Source organism: Ursus americanus, chromosome 12, assembly GCF_024610735.1.
Source record: "Ursus americanus isolate L20-20 chromosome 12, mUrsAme1.1.p, whole genome shotgun sequence".
Classification (NCBI taxonomy): domain Eukaryota; kingdom Metazoa; phylum Chordata; class Mammalia; order Carnivora; family Ursidae; genus Ursus; species Ursus americanus.
The window spans coordinates 69393325-69409581 of record NC_142138.1 but is presented as its reverse complement, the minus strand read 5'-3'; the positions used below and the strand labels follow the sequence as shown (position 1 = coordinate 69409581).

Genomic DNA, 16257 nt, shown 5'->3' with positions numbered 1-16257 from the left:
CCGAAGCCAGACCGCCCAGGATCCCCGGGGCCTTCGCTTCCCGGGATGGGGAGACGCGGAATCCTAAGCCGGCGCCGCTGGGGCCCCCTTGCCTGCAGGGTCGCGGGTGCTTCCAGGGGCCTTTCGCACTTAGGAAAGCAGTTGGCGGGCACCGCAGCAGCGGCAGGACGCAAGCTTTTCAGGGTTCCGGCAGGAAATCCCGCCGGCTGTCTCGTTTCCGTAGTGTAGTGGTTATCACGTTCGCCTCACACGCGAAAGGTCCCCGGTTCGAAACCGGGCGGAAACAGCTTCCCTTTTACTCCCAAGGGCTGCTGTTCTGAACCCACACAGGAGCGCGCTTTCTGTCAAGGCGGCCTCAGCGTGCGCAGCCCCAGTTTCCATTCAGAAAAGCGAACACAAAGCAAGGCTGGAGTCCCCTTGCTTCCTGAAAGCCTGCTCGGCGCTTAACAACGCGGCGGGGGTCGTCGGCTCCGAGTCTCGGTGGAGCGCAGGCCGCAGCCAGGTCGTCAGGCCAAGAGCGCACGCGGGACAAGGTCCCCTTCAGGTTTCCTCTGCATCCAGAAACCCCCTAACCTGCTCCTCTGGCGCCTCCATCGGCTCTGCTGGCTGACCGGGGCCCCACGGCTCTGAAAACCAACCAGTTCTTCCCTGGGGAGCACACTTGGCTTTCCCCGACCCCCGCACGCTTGCCCCGCACGTGGATTTGCCCGAGGGAACGAAAGAAAACGAAGCGCCCCTGGGACTCGTCGAGTAAGAGCTTCCGGCTCCACCTCCTGAGCCCGCGGGCACACCAGAGGAGCCCTTCCGGTGCCATCATCAGGAGAGCCCTTGAGCTAGTTGGGAGGTCACGAAGTCCAGGGACTCTCTGCTCCCCACCCGCTGAGAGCCAAGTCCGCACCTTAACTCGCCAGGAAACCGAGGCTCAGAAAGAGAGCGTGGCCTTGGCGCGGCCACACACCGGGCTAAAGCTAGACTGGAATGCAGCACAGGCCAGTTACCCGGTGGTGGGACCTCAGAACCCAAAGCACCGCTGAGGCTGGGAGAGGTGATGAGCAGCGGGGGGTGGGGGGGGTGGGGGGGGTGGGGGGGGTGGGGTGGGCAGGAGATGGGGGCTGGGAGCTTTGGGCGGCTGGGAATCGCCCCCACTTTTGCTCTCTCTGTCTGGGAAATCCAACCTTTACTTGTCGGGTGTTCATCTGCAAGGGCCAAAGCAGGGGTTCTGTGTGGATTCCTGGTGATCATGGGATAGGATTTAGAGTTTTCAACGCTATTGCTCAAATTCGATTCCCAATCAGGGAGACCTTTTGGCCCTGTGGCCTTACTTAGGATTTTCCTTTTCATTTCAGTAAGTGTGGTGTGCACCAACGGACATGTGCAGAAGGGCCTCTGCACTGAGTCCCTAAATACCAGAGGTCCAGACTCAGGGTCCTTGTCGTCTCCTGGGTAGGAGAGCAGAGCTGGGATGAGCAGCCAGGGCAGCGGCTCACCTCCATTTACCATAGAAACCCAACGCCTCGCTTCAAGGGTTTTCATCTAAAGAGAACCTGAGACTTGACTTTATCACTCCTTTAAGACAAACCAACAGGGGCGCCTGGGTGGCTCAGTCAGTTGGGCGTCTGCCTTTGGCTCATGTCGGGATCCCAGGATCCCGGGGTCAAGCCCCACATCAGGATCCCTGCTCAGTGGGGAGTCTGCTGCTCCCTCTGCCTCTCCCCCTGCCTGTGTCGTGCGCTCTCTCTGTGTCAAATATATAAATAGAATCTTGAAAAATAAATAAAAATAAAACAAACACACTTTGAAACGTACAAAACAAGTTGCAGGAGCGGTAACGTCCTGGATCCCTCACCTAAGTACACCAGTTAGCATTTTCCCACATTTACTTTCTCACTCTCTCTCTCTACCGATTGGACACCGTTTGAAAGTACCTTGCAGACATCTCAAGATAATTGGTTGGGCCACTGTTGCTCCTTTCCTTGGGCAATGTCCCTCAAAAGCAGCCTCTGCAGGACCTTTCCTCCAAGGCCACGGGAGGGCACTGTCCTCTGGAGGAGGCCCCTCCTGTCCCTTCAGGAACCAGACACCTGTTGCCTTCAGGCTGTAGAGAAGCTTCAGGCAGGCCCAGTGTTCTTTGTCTCTCCCAGATTTTGCGGGCTAGGTGGGCCCTGTGCTTGTAGGAATACGATTAGGTTGTCATGCCCCCAGCACCGACCGCCTGCCCTCTGGACTCCTTCTGGTGGCTTTGGTGGGCAGTGGGTCTAGGGTCAGCCTGAGCTCTAGAAGCCCCCACCCAAGGGAGAGACTCTTCAGGGAAGTGCAGCTGCCCCTTGGCTCCTGCCCTCCTGGCTCTCTGTGTCCTGCAGGGATCTTAAAGGGTCCTGGCCCAACAAAAAGGTGAAGAATCCTTTCCTGTGGTGGCAGGATGAGGGGCACCAGAAAAGAAACACTTCAAAGGCAAGGGGAAAGTTTTCAAGAGCTTTCCAGAATTGTCTGCCTTGGTGCCATCAGGGAGGTGGCTGCCCTGTGATGATGGTGCTTAGTCTTATCTTCTTCTGGCTTTGAGCTGGTCCTGGCTCCAGTCTGAGTCCAAGCAAACACAGGCAACTTAATTTGTGGCGTGTGTTCAATTGTGCTTCTTCCCCAAGTGGGGTAATGAGTGAGCTGCTATTTCCAGGACCCCGGTGGGGGTCCAAGGATGCTACTGATGGGGTTTTCTTCCTTCATCCTTTTTTGCCTTTTCCTTCTTGCCTCCCTCCCTCCTCCCTCCCTCCCTTTCTTCCTTTCTTTCCCTCTCTCTCTCTTTCTCTCTCTCTCTCACTCACTTTCTTTCTCTCTCTCTCTTGCTTTCTTTCTCTCTCTCTCTTTCCTTTTCTTTTCATCTTAGTTTTAGGTCATCACTACACCCAAGGTGTGTCAGCTGGAACTCAACAATCCTGAGATCAAGAGACACATGCTCTTCCAACTGAGCCAGCCAGGCTCCCATCCCACTTCCTTTCTTGCTGAATCTGTAACTCAGGGGAAACAATAAAAACAAACAAACAAAACAAAAACAAAAACAGTTTCGCTGTTTTTATAGATTAGTGGTCTCAGTGCTAGCTACAAGAAAAAAAATCAAGTGGAATCTCGAGTCCTTTTAAACACTTTAAAGGACTTAAATAATTTATATATAATGGCATAGAAGATGTTTATATCATGTCCTATTTCTAAAGAGGACTCCTTGTGTGCATCTGACTGGTTTCATAACGTTAATCTAAAAACTGCTTTATGTTGTCCTCTAGATTTTCTAATACTGTAGCAAATATTGGTAGGTAGCATTCCAGTTTACACAAGTCTTGGGTTTATTTTCTCTTCAAAATCCTAGTGACCCTTAGCTGCCTAAATTTCCTATACTGGTTTTGCTGGCCCAACGAACACCCTTTGATTGCAACACTTTTTAAGAATTTATACAAGATGAGGGGGGCGCCTGGGTGGCACAGCGGTTAATCGTCTGCCTTCAGCTCAGGGCGTGATCCCGGCGTTCCGGGATCGAGTCCCACATCAGGCTCTTTCGCTATGAGCCTGCTTCTTCCTCTCCCACTCCCCCTGCTAGTGTTCCCTCTCTTGCTGGCTGTCTCTCTCTGTCGAATAAATAAATAAAATCTTTAAAAAAAGAAAAAAGAATTTATACAAGATGAAATTATGTGTTTCAATAAGATAAATACATCATATAATTTTTTTAATGGAGATTAAGTCTTATAACTCTGGAAATCGTAGTGACTTAATTATTCTTACACTTTGGGGGGGGGGTAAACCTTTTTAGGTATCATGTCTGATCCCAACACGCATTTCTCCATTATGTGTCAGGTCAATTTGCAATTTTAATATCTATTGTGATCTTTAAGTTCCTCCGATGATATTCGACTTAATTAATGTATCATCTTCGCCTAGAGCATGTCTCATTAAGAGATAAATCACAAAACACTTTTACTATAGTGCTGCTGCACATTTTCAGGCATTAGGTAGAGTGGCCGAATGAACAGATGAAGAGGAGCTGTGTGAACCTTTAGGAGGTATCGGGGAGTGGAAAAAACACATGCGATGTCTGCGCCAGCAAGGAAAGGGCTGCCAGTGAATGGCAGGGCAACTTTAAAAGATATGAGTGATTGGGGAAGGAAAAAAAAAAAAGTATGAGTGATTGGAGTCCCTGAAAAGACTGGGGAGAACGAAGCATTTTTTGAGGAAACAACGACAGAAGAATTTTCAATCATAATAAAAATCATAAACCCACCAATCCGAGGAGCCAGACGAACACAATGGATGAGCACAAGCCACATGAGAAAACCGTATCTAGTCACGTCCTAATTATATTGCTCAAATCCATGGAAAAAGAAAACAAAATCTGCAAAGCGGCCAGAGGAGAAAGGCGTGGCAGGTATAGGACACAGAAATAAAGATGATGTCAGTTTTCTCGTGGGAAGCAGTGTGAGAAGGCACTGAGCTACCTCAAAGGCCACAAGGAAGTCTATGCCTCCCCTCCAAAACAGCCTTTCAAAAATGAAGGTGAGTGACATTGACAGACACAGAAATGCTGAAAGATTACATCACCAGCCGACCCACACTACAAGAAATGTTAAAGGAGTCCTCCAGGAAGAAGGACACCCACACCAGATGGGAATCTGCATGTAGCCAGCGGGATGAAGGACACAGAATGGTAACCGCATGGGAAACTAGACAAGATTTCTTTCTCATTATTTAAATCTCCTTAAAAACACGAGGCACATGAAACCAAAGTAGTGGGGATGGGACTTGGGGTTTCTAACATGCAAAGGAAAAAGCACCATAGCTAGCGCATAAAGGCGGGCAGGGAAGAAACGTGAAGACGTAGGAGATCCCTTGGAGGGAGGGAGGCTGGTAAGTTACAGATGTATGCAGCTATGAAGCCCAAAGCAGGCGCTGAAATAACAAGAGAGAGAGTTACAGCTAACAAGCCAACAAGGGAAAGAACTGGATCATATAAAAACCATGGAAACACTACGTCAGAGCAATTGCTCTTCCGGGACTCTCCCCTGTCGAAATATTTGTCAAGTACGAGAACAATGAAGACAGCAGTATCTGAAACCATAAGACCCTAGAATCAACTTAACCTAAAGAGTACGACGAAAGCGTTAAATAAATACTGGCGCAAACACACACACATTGGCAGAAGCTGCGTTGTTAAGAGGCATTCGGAGGGTTGTACTCTTTCGAGGACTTCGGATTCCCAGCGACCTGTTTTCCCAGAGCTCTCCCTCTCTAGGATCCGAGGTGGCTTTCTGATCTTGGCTACGGTCCTCCTGGTGTGCACATGCCAAAGGACACTTCCTACCTCCTAAAAATACCGCCGCGTCCCTGGGTGGGCTCGAACCACCAACCTTTCGGTTAACAGCCGAACGCGCTAACCGATTGCGCCACAGAGACCTTCGGGGAGCTCCCGCCCACATCCCGGTAGAGAGCAAGCACGCACTCAACGCTAGGGGGAGCCACCCGCCTCCTATCTGAGGCGAGTAGGGCCGGAGGGAAGCTGAAGGCCGGTGGGGTCCCGGGACCGTTCTTCGCGTTTGTTCCGCCGGCGCCCGTCCTTCGGCGCCGCTGGCGCTCCGCTCGCTCCACTAGGCTGCGGTCGGTGTGGGGGAAGCTGGAGAGAGGGTGGGGCGGGGGTGGTCAAAAGGGCGCAAACGCCAAGAGGCGGCAAGGAAAAGCCCGGGAGGCGTTCCCAGGGGCAAGGGACAAGGAGACTTCCCAGGACGCCTGTGCAGAGGCACCAGCCGGATTGTGGGACCGGAGCATGCTTTTTGTGGTTGGTTCGTCTTCATGGCGAAGGAGAGTCGAGAGGAAGGGAAGGAAAACCTGAGAGCGGCTAGGAAAGGGACCGCAGCGCCAGTACCTGCAGTTTGTCCGAAAAGAAGACGGCGCAGTAACTGGAATGACTTTGCGTCAAAAGTCCTAGAGCGACAGCAGAGCCTGCCGCCGGGAGGGTGGCGCGCCGTGATCGTATAGTGGTTAGTACTCTGCGTTGTGGCCGCAGCAACCTCGGTTCGAATCCGAGTCACGGCAGTCCTCCCAGCTGCTCGCTGCCCCTCCCTTTTACTTTGCGTTTAAACCCGCCCGGCCCGTCCCTTACCTGGGGGCCAGGGAGCCCTGCTTCCCGCCGGCCACCGGCCGCCGCGCCAGGAGGTCTTCTTCACCCGAAGGAAGGGAAAACTCCACTCGGCGCTAACCTCGGACCTTCTCCGCTCCGACTCTGAGCGCAAGGAAACTGAACTAAAGGGCTTATCTTCAGCGCGGCTCCAAATGAGGACAAGTCCCCGCGTCCCCAACTGTCCAGCCAGGAGCCCCGTGGGCTGTCGTTGCTGGGAAACGGCGTCTCTGTGTTCCTCAAAAAACCCTAAGGATCTTCAAAGACCAGAGACGACTTTCCATCTGATAAGTGTCACCTCCTCCGCAGACCTGTTGAGCGCCTCGAACCTTGGCTGCTGGGAATCTCTGCTTCAGGGGACTTTCTCAGCCCGTGGCTATTGTCCCCCTTGTGGTCATCACAGCAACCTCTCTAGTCAGTCGTGGCGTAGCCTCAAGGATTTGAAAATGCCTGTCGGCAGCCCCTTCCACGCCACATGGTATTCATCGGGATACCGCTGAGAGTGTGCTTGTTCCGCATCTTTGCCAAGATTGGGCGTTTCCCACCCTTATAATTTTAGTCGTGCTGCTGGGAGCAGTGCTATCTCAGTGCGATTTTAATATCCATTTCTCTGGCGGCTAAAAATATTGAGCACTCTTCCGTGCTTTGCAGGCCTCGTGTGTCTTCTTGCCCGAAGGCTCTGTTCCTGTCTCTTACCCATCTAAAAAACTTGACTTGTCGGATCTGTTTTAATGATCAGTTTGAAGGAGCTCATTTACCTTATAGTTACAGGTTTGCGGGCTTGCTTGCTTGCTTGTTTTGTCAGATATATTTTGTGAACGTTTTCTTCCTGTCCGCGCCTTGCTGTTTTCACTGTCTTGGTGGCGTCTTTGGATGAGAAGATGCTGTTAATGTTGATGAAGTCCAACTTGAAATGTCTTTTTTTTATATATACATTTCCCCCCCTGGTTCTTGTTTAGTAAATCTCTGCCTACCACCAAGTCACAAAGTATCCTCAAAAAATGCTTTATGCCTTTAACTATTATGTTTCGCGAGGCACCTCCCATTAATTTTTGTGTGTAGCATGAGGTAGAAATAAAGCTGTTTCCCGCCCCCGTTGATTGAACCTATTTCCTTTCCCCGTTGAACTCTCTATTGAAAACGAATTCACCAGGTCAGCTGTGGGTCAGTTTCCGGTCTCCCAGCTCAGCCCCTTTCCCTATTTGTGTCTCCTGGTGCCACTGGCACATTGCACGGTCTATAGGGGCTCCGAGGAAGTCTTCAGGTGCGGTAGCGTAAGCTGCGGGGGCAGCAGGTTGTAGGCGGGTGGGGGGCATAAATCCGGAATCCAGTTCCCGGCCGCCGAGCCCTCCTTGAAAGCGGTCCGTACGCGCGGCCTCGGTTGCTGCGTCCCCCGGAGTCCACCGGGTGATGTTGGGGAGGCCGGGGTCTCACGCCGGGCGCCTCCCCTCCCGCGCCCTCGCGGCTACCTCGTGTCCGCACGCGGCCTCGCGAAGGCGCGTCTCCAGGGCCGCTCTGAGGGGCGGCCGGGGCGGGCCGGGGCGACTCGCTGTGGGCCTTGCGGACCTGGCCGCCCTCGGGGCATCTCCTGCGGGCTCTTGTTTTGGCGAGAGCTGGGAGGGAACGTCCTTAGTGAAAGCGCGCTCCTGGGAGGACGGGTGACCTCCCTGAAGGCCCAAGGCCTTCCACAGCTCAGGGGGAAAATGTCACTCCCGTGGGCAGCCAGAGGAGCTGTCCCCCACCGGCTCCCTGGTGGTCTAGTGGCTAGGATTCGGCGCTTTCACCGCCGCGGCCCGGGTTCGATTCCCGGTCAGGGAATCACTTTTTACGCAGAAATCTGCCTTTCAGTCCAGCAGGTGAGGTGCGGTGTCCGCCCCGCACCACGCGGACTCTTCAACTCCCAGGCCGGGACGTGGGGATGGGGGTGGTGGACGGCCGGTCCTTCTTCGGGGCGCACCGGGCTTGCTGGTCCCCAGGTCCGTCGACCGCAGAAGTGACTTCCGGGGGCCACTAAGGAGCGGGCTCGTGTTTACGCTACGCGACAGAGGTTCCCAACCCTGTGGGGTCGCCCCAGGGGCGCAGATCAGGCTGAGCTCCGAAAAACCCATCTCTGGAGGCCAAGCCACGTCGCGGTGTTCGTGTGTACGCCCGACACCGCCCGGTGGGCCCAGCCTCGTCAGCTCAGTTCGCGCAGAAAAGGCTTACTCCGCGTTCGGAAGACGTGCCTGGACCCGATACCCGCGAGGACTGAGAGGCAGGGGAGCGCCGGGAGGCGAGCGGGTCCTCCTCGAAGGCTGTCCCATTCGCAGACGAAGCGGTGTAGGGAGGCGCTGTTAACTGACCCCACGAAGGTAGCAAGGGAAGTGTGCACCAAATGGGAAGCTCTTACTGCTTCCGTAAGCCGAAGCCCGCAGGAGTCAAACTCAACCCTAGGATGCCAGAACGACGGTGCCACAGTCAAAGCCCACTGTTTCTCCAGGGAGTGCCGCACTTAAACCCTGCACACTCTACCAGGCACGGGGCACATTTCCTTTTTTCCCTTCGACACTGGCTCCCAAGGCCTTTGGGGGTCAACGCGACGTCTACTGGAAGGCACGAAGAGAGCGAGCCGGGGCCGGGGGAGGCGCTGCGGCCCCAGAGCGCAGAGGCAGCAGGCGCGGTGTGGAGCTGAGGCCGCGCAGGGGCTGCCGGGCGCTGGGTGTGGAGCCGCTGCCGCAAGGCGGAAGGTCGAAGGGGCGAACTCGTGGGTTCCCGTGAGGCGCGTGATGTGGGGGGACGGGGCGTCGCTTGAACTCCTTTCGGGAGCGTTGGGAAGAATGGCGGCGGTCGGGTGGAGGGGAAGGTGGTGACCCTGAGTGTACCGTGGAGGGATGGAAGGCTGCAGGTGGGGGCGCGAGCCCGCTGGGCAAGGTTTCTATGGTTCTGTTGGTGGTTGTCTCACAGGGAGTTTTGTCCGTTTCGGCCTGGGTGCTCTTGACCCCCTGGTTGTCTTTTTTAGTCCCCACGTGTGTTTTTCCTCCTAGGGTTGTCGATAAATGCAGAGTTTTCGAAGTCGGAGAATACAGTCTATTTCATTTCCGATTACGAGCGTTTTTTGGTGTTCGTTTGTTTCTTTTTCCTTGAGCTTGATCGGTACCGTGCTTTAAAAAAAAGAGTCTAAAGGTAGATGGCAAGCTTGCCACGTAACATTTGCAGGTGCTCGTGCAAAAAGTAAAAACAGAGGCATCAAAGCTTCTGCTCCTAGGTGGATTGCCAGACTAGCTTATTTTGTCTTCTGTTCGGGGACCTTGAGGGCTAGGAACACAGAAATCGACATTTTCAGTCCCAAGCTCACTTGAGAAGGAGATCCTCACTACATTAAGGTGGGACCCTAAAGTCTTAAGCCCTTGGGGGGAAGAGTGACCCTAGTCCTTCCCCTTCAAATCCCAGGGCTCTTTGGACAAGGCAGCCTTGGCACAGAAATCGACACTTTCAGTCCCAGGCTCACTTGAGAAGGAGATCCTCACTACATTAAGGTGGGACCCTAAAGTCTTAAGCCCTTGGGGGGAAGGGTGACCCTAGTCCTTCCCCTTCAAATCCCAGGGCTCTTTGGACAAGGCAGCCTTGGCACAGAAATCGACACTTTCAGTCCCAGGCTCACTTGAGAAGGAGATCCTCACTACATTAAGGTGGGACCCTAAAGTCTTAAGCCCTTGGGGGGAAGGGTGACCCTAGTCCTTCCCCTTCAAATCTCAGGGCTCTTTGGACAAGGCAGCCTTGGCACTACAAGCAGTATAAGGTAAAGGAAAGTTTAAAAAGCCCATGAGAATAAACAGATTGAGTAAGCAGGCACACAAGCAAGCAGGTGCCTGGCTGGCTCACTCCGGTAGAGCGTGCCACACTGGATCCCCCTCCGCGTTGTAAATTCCAGCCCCAGGTTGGATGTAGAGATTACTTGACAGTAAAATCTTTAAACATTAAGTAAAAAGGCCCCTGAGGAAATTGTGGCCACGGGCTTGACCTCTAGTGGATGTAGCCTTGAGGGTACATAGCCTGGGTAGTCCGGGAGACCCCAGGCCATCAACTTGGTGTGGTATGTTTCCCAGCGGGTAACAAACTCTAAGAGCCTGCCAGAGGAGAGCGTATTCAAAGGAGAACACACTCATCGTAGGGCTGTAGAAGTGCCCTCCAATAACATTTCCAGAGACTCAGCTAGCATCTAGAATTCAGTCATAAGACATAAGATGAAACCTCAGGTATCTGGAATTTCAGAGATACTTCCCTCAATGCTTGTATCAGAGTAGACATGCAGATGGAAATTAGGGAATAATTCTGAAGCAAACAAAACTGAAAAGACTGCAGCTACTGCACAAGGTGTGGTGAAACCAGTCTTCAGAGGATCATACACGGCTTTAAATGTAATTCATGACAATTAGGGCTGATCACTAACCAGCTAAACCTCCATCTCAGAGAGTAACCAAAAAAAATAACAAGAACAACCAAAGCAGTTAGGACCAGAAACTAAATATAAAAGCAGGAATTTGAAAATTAGAAATTAAAGAAGAAAGGAAAGTAAGAGAGAAAATTAGAAATAGATATACAAAAGAGAAAAGTCAATGGTTGGATCTTTGAAAAGACCGCTCAGATAAAACTGGGAAGAGGGAAGCAGGAAGTCACTGCTACTGAATGGGCAGACGTAAGGAAACAATAAATGAGTATCACAAACACGCATACGTCAACCAATTAAAAGTTTTAGAGGGCATGTAGGTATATGGCAATAGTGAATTGGGCAGGGGTGGGGAGGAGGACTAGTCCTACAAGCATTAATTTTTTTTTTTTAATTAGAACTCAAAGTCTTCCTGCAAAGAAAGCTCAAGGACCAAAAAAGTTCATTAGAAGAAATGACTCCAAAAACAAAGAAATTCTAAAAGCATCAAAAGATGGCAGAATTCCCCAACTTATGTTTATGAGTTTGGGTTGAAACCAAAAACCAAAAAGGCAATGTGAAAAACAGAAATCACAGGCCTCACTTATTGCTGAGTATACATAGCTGCAAAAATTCTTTAAAAGACTGGATCAAAATATCCATTGCAAGATATGTCATGACAAAATTGGTCCTACGCTGGGGAAACATTTGATTATCATTAGAAGATACATGAATTCATCACACTAACAACTTATGGGAGGAAAATCAGAATCACTAAAGCACAGAAAAGGTGTTTGAAAAAATTCATTATCAGTTTATGATTGTTCAAAACCTCTTAGCATAAGAGGAAGAGAAGAGAACAGTCCTAATCTGCTAAAGGGTAGCTTCCAAACCAAACACAAACAAATAAAAACCTTCAGCACACATGACAGTTGATGATAAAATACTGACAGTTTCCCCCTACCCTTACCAGTTAGGAACCAGCAAGAAGCAGACACAGAGGCCCACCGCAACCACTTCTCTTCACCACTGTGATGGAGAACTTAGCCGGTGAGAAAAGGCAAGAAAAAGTATGAGAAGTGAAAATGGAAAAAAGAGTACTATAATTATTTATACATATGAAATAACTTACTAGAACTATTAAGAGAATCGAGTTTCTTTGGTATATACACAAATAGAGAAAGCAGGCTAAATTGAAGATTCAAAAACCGGAGGTATTAAAAACATTATAAATGTTCAATGATTATAGCATATAAGAATTCAATCCCATGTACTGGGGGGGGGGGCAGGGGAAGGATGACATATGATCCCTACCTCCACCACGACCAAAGTCACTTCCATGTGGATTAGGCACCAAAATGTGAAATGAAGCCGCAAATTATTTTGGTTGGTATTAATGAGCAGGGTATTCCCATGATCTCAAGGGTAAGCAAGGATTTTAAAAATAAGACAAAAAGACTAATTCTTAATGAAGAGGCTGATTAAGCCAACTACTTCAAGGATCTCTGTTCATCACAGCACAGAATCAAGGGTAAAAAGTCAAGGCACAGTTTGGGCCAACGTATCTGCAGTCAGCATAATCAACTGGTACGGAAAAAAGACAGACCTATAGGAAAATCACCAAGGTTGGGGGGGAAAACATAGGAGAAAATTCAAGCGGCTAACAAACAGGTAATGGTGCTCAAATTCACCACCAAGAAGGGCTTTCCAAACGGGACCCTAATGAGAGAACATTACAGATAGGCAAAATAACAACAGCACCGCTAACAATTAAATGGGAGTAGGGGGTGAGGCAGAAGGTTATGACCGGGTAAAGCACGGGCATGGTGCAGGAAAGGGCCGATACTAGCTTACGCCGTCATCTGTGTGTAGCTTACACAGCTGCGTGCATTACAGTCACTTGTTGTACGATACATACAGGTTCCGTGCATTCTACCTTATGTATGTCACAATTTTTCAACAACCACCCCCTCCCCCCACCACCACCCCCAGTCCTCCCCACACACCCCCCCGCCACCCCAATGAATCTATGACAGAGAGAATGCTGTAGAGATTCCAAGATTTTGTTTCAAAAGAAAGGTGTGGACATTACTCTTTATTATACACCTCCAAAGACAATCCTATGCAGACCAGGCCCATGAAGTTGAGTTTTGGGTTGATGTGAGCCCAAAGACTATTTATTCTCCAAGAACCAACCCTAACTGAAGATACCTGTAGGGGCGCCTGGGTGGCTCAGTCAGCTGGGCCCTTGCCTTAGGCTGGGATCATGATCCCGGGCTCCTGGGATGGAGCCCTGCCTCGTGGGATCCAGCCCCACCTCGGGCTCCCTGTTCCCCGGGGAGCCCGCTTCCCCCTCTTCCGCTCCCCCTGCTTGTGCTCTCTCTCTGTCAGATAAATAAATAAAATCTTTATTTAAGAAAAGAAGAGAAAATACCTGTAAAGGCTAAACTCCTTTAGTCCTATTATTTGAATACCCTGAAAAGGCTGTAGGCGGGAGCCATAACCGTTCAGATCTCTTCTTTGCTTTCTCATTGCTTGTTTCACAAGCCACAGCTCCTTTTTCCTCCTCTCCTCTAAGCTCTCCAAAAATTCTCCTGCAGTCCTGTCCTTGTGGTCTCCTCCCTCTCCTGCAACTTTCCTCCTGCTTCCTTACTGAAGATGAGGAAGGAAGAGGGGGAGGAAGGGGAGACCGCCTGAATATAGAGCAAGCTTCTCACAGGCCAGGAGAGGGTAAGGAAGGGAGGCAAAGACAATTCTCCCCCCCGCCCAGCAACCAGGAAAGGGGAAATTGGGGGGATGTTATGGTCCTTAAAACCTGTACTCCATCGAGTGAGTAATCCATGACGTAAATCAGAACTCCTCCTCCCTCCCCGGACGGACCGCCACGGCCTAAATCCTGATTCCTGTTTACGGAGAAAATTGTATATCACAGTTCAGAATTTATTCATTAAAATTTCAGATTTCCAAAAAAAAAAATTTTAATCCCCCCCCCCAGATTTCCAAGAGTTTAAAAATAAGTTCATGACTAAAACAACTTCGGTGGTTCCAAGATAGTATCGCATCGTTTACGCTCAAAAGTAGAAAGACAGTCTCCGAATAACAAAACTCTTGGGATTGAATAAATCAAGTTAATTTTTTAAGATTTTAGAAGATTTTGCCTATTTTTTTTTCTTTTTTTATTCGACAGGATAGAGACAGCCAGCGAGAGAGGGAACACAAGCAGGGGGAGTGGGAGAGGAAGAAGCAGGCTCATAATGGAGGAACCTGATGTGGGGCTCGATCCCATAACGCCGGGATCACGCCCTGAGCCGAAAGCAGAGGCTTAACCGCTGTGCCACCCAGGTGCCTCTTACCTATTTATTAAAGAGAGAGCGAGCGAGCGAGCAAGCCGGCGAGCGTGAGCTGGGGGAGGGGCAGAAGGAAAGGGAGAAGCAGGCTCCCCGCTGAGCAAGGAGCCCAGCCCAGGGCTCCATTCCAGGACCCCGAGATCACGACCTGAGCAGAAGGCAGAGACTTTAGGCGACTGAGCCACCCAGGGGCCCCTAAATCAAGTTTCTTTGGGCGTCAATGTCACTAACCTTCGATTTTAAGCTACTGTTAGGTAGGCGGATCTTCCAAAGACTTTCGGGTGAGAATTAATCACCGGTAGTGTCTAACGTAGTCACGCCCCTACTACCCTCAAATCGGAATCCCTCCCAAGGAGCGCCCAGGAGCTAGAAAACAAATCCGGGTCAACAGTTCCCAGAGTCTTTAGCTCCTTCTCCCTTTTTACAAATACACTTTTCGGGCCAACACCTGTTGAGGCGCATCGCCGGGCACGCGGCATCCTTCCCCGGAACCGCGAGGCGCGGGCGGGAGGAGCGCAGGCCGCGCCGCTGACGACGTGAACGGACCCGGTCGCTGGTGTTGCGGTGCAGCGGCGCGAGCGAGGGGCCTCTGGCCGTAGCTCCCCTCGCGTCCACGCGGGTCCCTCTCCACCAGCTCCTCCGCCTTCCTTGGGCCGCCGACGCCGCCGCGGCCACTGGGGTGTCCGCCAGCCCCGCGGCCGCTCCCCTCCGGGGACCTTCCTGTCTCTGCCCTCGCTCCGTGGTGAGACGTGGCCCAGCGGCCGACCCAAGGTCCAGCACGGGCATCGGTGACCTACCTGGTGGCTCTTTGGGTTCCGTGGGTCCTGCAGGGGAAAGGCTGAAAGTAACTGTGGTCTTAGGTCCAAATAGTCTCAACCGCAAACCCCGCGGAGACACTTGCAGGTGGACGGGTAAGAACTCGCGAGTGCGGTGGTTGCTGCGCTGCACGCCCACGGCTACTCCACTTAGGCCCGGCCCCGGTGTGGATCGACTCCTTATTGCTTTCTGCTCAGAAATACCCTACGGATTTTGGCGGCCAGAATCACGAAACCACAGGACTTGGCCTGTGCCATGGGGAATGCGAGGATGGGGCGCCTCGTGGGAGGTCTGAGGTCTGCGGGTGAGCAGAGGGGGAGAGGCACCCACCCGGGTCGCCGGTGGGGCGGGAAAAAAGGAGAGGCAGGATGCATTGGCCGGGAATCGAACCCGGGTCTCCCGCGTGGGAGGCGAGAATTCTACCACTGAACCACCAATGCTTCACACGAACGAGGGCGCGTGGTGCTTCTCTTCAAAGAATTTCCGGAGTGACCGTCGGATGGGGCACGGGGAAACGAAAGCGCTCCAGAATAGGTTTACACGGATGTCTTCCGAGGACAGACTAACGAACCCACAGGCATCAAAAGCAAAGGCTTCAGAAGGACACTTTCATTCAGGCAACAGCGTGAAGTGGGGACTCCCGAACAAAATAGCAAAATAAACCGTTACGTCGGATCACAACACAACTCTGAGAAAGGCTCTGCCCAACTGTACGAACAGACCCTGGCAGGAAAACGTCCGAAATTCATCCAGACCCCTCGAAGATGACCCTGAACCTTCGACCGTCAAATTCGAACCCTCACTTTAGACAGTCTGAGAACGTTATCTAACTTGCCAGCTTAGGCCAGTAAAATTCTAGCCGGTGGGAAAGAAAGAGTAGCCGACACAGACTGGAATTAGAAGAAGGAATCAGAAGAAACACATTTCGGTCAATGGAGTTAGGTCTTCGTAACTGGGTGGTTTTTCTTTCTTTCTTTCTTTCTTTCTTTCTTTGTTCAAGATTTAGGAGTCGGTCTGGTGATCATTATAACAATAGTATGTGTCTGCCCCTTAAGGTGTTCAATAACATTTCGATGGGTATGTGATGTACCATAATTATGACGAGATTACTAGTAAGCTTGTGACGGATGATTAACAGTTTTGGAGAATCTAATCTCCTAAATTGGACTCCCTGCTGCACTGAGTTGTAGCATTTGCTGGCTCTGAGATGCCCGTGAGCACAGGCCTCGGTGTATTGGCCATGTAAGGAGCAGGCTAATTTTTAGAAAAATATGCTGGGTTGAAATGTCCTTTGATGACATTGAAATAGGGAGAGAGTTCTTTCCCCAATTTTCCCTGGGGAAATGAAACTGAAGAAGGGAACCTGGAGAGCTCCCCCACATGCTGGGACTCAGAATCATTATGACTTTTTGAAGGACAGGAGCCACAGAGGTGCAGTGATGCCTCTCTTGCTAGAAGGCAAGCATTAAAGAGTGAAAATATAAATATCAGAATACCAGAGAAAGGCAAAGGACAAAAACAGTTTACATTGGATAGAA

The 16257-nt window shown here is 51.2% G+C and overlaps 5 non-coding genes across 5 annotated transcripts; 3 read left to right on the top strand and 2 right to left on the bottom strand.

The window, feature by feature from the left end:
* Positions 1 to 213: 213 nt before the first annotated feature.
* On the top strand, positions 214 to 286 carry TRNAV-CAC (transfer RNA valine (anticodon CAC)). Its single transcript has one exon. It is a non-coding gene; the product is annotated as a tRNA-Val (tRNA).
* A 5073-nt stretch (positions 287 to 5359) lies between these two features.
* TRNAN-GUU (transfer RNA asparagine (anticodon GUU)) lies at positions 5360 to 5433 on the bottom strand. Its single transcript has one exon. It is a non-coding gene; the product is annotated as a tRNA-Asn (tRNA).
* A 564-nt stretch (positions 5434 to 5997) lies between these two features.
* On the top strand, positions 5998 to 6069 carry TRNAH-GUG (transfer RNA histidin (anticodon GUG)). Its single transcript has one exon. It is a non-coding gene; the product is annotated as a tRNA-His (tRNA).
* Positions 6070 to 7897: 1828 nt separating this feature from the next.
* Positions 7898 to 7969, top strand: TRNAE-UUC (transfer RNA glutamic acid (anticodon UUC)). Its single transcript has one exon. It is a non-coding gene; the product is annotated as a tRNA-Glu (tRNA).
* A 7119-nt stretch (positions 7970 to 15088) lies between these two features.
* Positions 15089 to 15159, bottom strand: TRNAG-CCC (transfer RNA glycine (anticodon CCC)). Its single transcript has one exon. It is a non-coding gene; the product is annotated as a tRNA-Gly (tRNA).
* Between the last annotated feature and the right edge of the window lie 1098 nt (positions 15160 to 16257).